We start from the raw sequence: 2974 nt of genomic DNA, 5'->3' as shown, positions 1-2974 counted from the left end.
AAAGAAAGCTAGCAAGTAGTAAGTTCAAAAGAAACAAAATGGTGTAGTATTTGAAGCTACATGTAGTAAAGCAGTGGAATTTCGTGTCATGGGATGTTGTAAATGCTAACAATTTGCATGAGACCAGGGGAATCTGGAGAGTTTAATGGAAAATGAAGGATGTCAACAGCTACTACATACAAGGATGCCTATGCTGCCTCAGTTGCAAATTTTTTGAGATCAAGAGAGTGTTCTAAGGAAGTATCTTCATGCGTTTGCTTTATCATAGTTTCCCCACAGATCTGCTCAGACCGTTCTCAGGAACGGCACATTGGTCTAGATGGACTATTGGTGTGGTCCAGGCAGCTGTACTTAAGATTTATGAGATGTGCTCCACAAATGCCTGCTTTTGTGCACTGATTATAAGAGAAGCTATTCTGATGTGCTCATGTGGAGTTATCTGTACCGTAGATGCCTAAGGTTAGGGGAGATGGATCTCTTTTATCTATGACTGCTGCTGTATCCAGATGTCCCTCAGGGTTCTTAATCTGCTCCCCAGCATAGCCTGGATGAACCTATGTTGTACACAACCAAAATACTGAAGGCGATGATAATATCACCTCTCAATTAAACAGTAGCAGGTGGTACTGGAGCAATCAGTAGTGGTATTTCATTCATGTAGCTTGTTTTATTTCATGGTGGCCTTCTGTCAGAAATCTCAGCCTTAGAGCTAATCCCAGAAAAAGCCTGAGCTCCAGGAGTGAACTCTAGAAAGGAGTTCAGGAATGGGACTCATTTCAGTTAATTGCGGATGTCTGTAATACAGATATCAGCATCGAAGTTCGCTGCTGCGAGCTTACTTTAGTGTTGGGGAGTAAACTAGAGACTTTCAGGGTGATATTCAGCTGACCTGTTTTAGGCTTTTCCTTGTCTGTTGGCTATGAAGTTTGCTTGGGGGAGCTAGCTTGGATGTTGGCAATTCCACTTGCTCAGCTCTTGGTGCTGCCACATCTTCTCCGAGGAACCTGAACTGCAGAATGAATAATCTTTCCCTTCCTCCCTTCCTTCCAGTCCATTCCTTTTCTATTGCACACAGTTCACGTAACCCGAGCGAGTGCAGCATGAAAACTGCCACCCAGCACCTCCCACAACCAAGCTCTGAGCATACGGCTTCAGATCCTCCTCGGTTTTGTTCAGGTGTTACCTTTGCAGCCCCATCAGCAGACAGGACTTCCTTTACAAGTCAGTCAGGACACCTACATACAGCCTGACCGTGAGACACGACCAGTCTGTGCCAGGTCTGCAGCCTGTCCTTTGGCTGGATGTTTACTCACCTGGATGATCACAGCAACACGGTCTGGGATAGCAGAGAACACAGGGAATCATGCCATTCCCGGGTTCCCAGATGAAAATGAGCTAGGATGGGCTGACCAACTGCTCAGTAAAAAAAAACAATGAACGATTGAGGTGCAACAAATTATTTTTAAATACAGAATTTCTTAATTCTAGCAAAAAGAAGAGAAATCACCAAACAATTGTTTGGTTGTTTTCTTGCCTCTTAATTTGTACCTGGTGTTCTTGGGTACCTCAGCTTGGCATAAAAAGAGGTTTTCTTTTCCCTGAACAATTTTAGGAGGCATAATCTCAGACCACCACTCCCCTCATTTATGCAACCACATCTGTTAATAAGCACAGGAGATGAAGCAGGGCTCTATGGCAGTGACAGGCAGAAGCAGACTGCAACATGACAGGTATAGCTGTGCGTCTCACGTGGAGCAGCTGTTGGAAGAAACACGGCAGCAAAACATCGTTCGAAGGCTTTCTGTGAATGCACACCCCAAAATGTCCTCCAGCCTTCCCCAGCCTTTCCAGTGGGTAATCATTAATGAGCGTGGTGCGGTCGTAATTGACATTAAATGATTTCTTTATTGTTTATGCCTTTGTCTGTTTATTCACTGAAGGATTGTTCTACTGTTCTGCCTTTGTTCTGGAAAAGAAAAACAATTCCTTCAGCTTTTCATGAATGAATGTGTTTCTTATCAGCTTTTTTTTCAGGACTCCCCCAAGTAGGTGTATTTATGGTTATATGTCAAAATAAGCACAGTACTCCAGCTGAGGTTTCAGCACTATTGATTACAGCTTCATAATTACTTTCTACATTGTACATACTTTTCCATTAAGATGCTCTACAAGAAAGATACAGTTGTTTTGGGCGGGGTTTGTGGTTGGTTTGTTGGGTTTTTTTTTGCATTAGTACCATGCAGTAGGCTCACATGACTTTTGGGATCCACTGTAAACGCCAGACCTTTTTCTAACTGGCTGCTCAGCCAGCTGTTCCCCACTGCTTATTTGGTTTTCTTTCCTAAACTATCACTCTCCTCCTTTCTAGAATTCCACTTCATCCAAGATCCATATTCATATGCTGTCCCATGGGGCAGCACGCTTGAAACTTTCCCCATAGTGGTCTCGCCACAGCCCTTACGAATGGTGATGGAAAAGGGATTTGACCAAGCCCGGCACAGACCCCGCGCTGTTCCCCTTCCAACATCCACAGCTCTTTTTGACCGTTCGCCCCAGTTTCGGGGGCAGCCACGGCAATTTCGTCAACAGCCTATTTCCTTGGTTGGGGGCACGACGCTTCGCGGGAGGCAAGCTCAAAAACCTAACCCAGGTCCACCGGCGTCCGCCTTTAACCAACGGCGCCCATTTCGTCCCCGCGTCGCTCGTTCAGCCACGTTCTCCAGAAGTTCGCCAGCCGTCAGAGCGTGGCGAGCGTGGTTGGACCCAGCCCTTCAGTTCCCATTCCCGTAGAGTCCTTGGGGGACAAAAATAAAAAAAAAGCCGGTTTTGAGTCCAAGCTGAACTAACCCCAGCACGAAGCGCTCACCTGTAACCTACCTGCCGGGAGCGAGCCCCTTCTTCTTGCCGCGGTGACCTCCTCCCCGCTCCCTCGGCCATCCCCAGCCCGCGCCGTCCTCCGGTTAACCAAAAACCC

This window comes from Haliaeetus leucocephalus, unplaced genomic scaffold, assembly GCF_000737465.1.
Source record: "Haliaeetus leucocephalus isolate CR32 unplaced genomic scaffold, Haliaeetus_leucocephalus-4.0 Scaffold351, whole genome shotgun sequence".
Taxonomy (NCBI): Eukaryota; Metazoa; Chordata; class Aves; order Accipitriformes; family Accipitridae; genus Haliaeetus; species Haliaeetus leucocephalus.
This window is presented reverse-complemented; position numbering follows the sequence as displayed.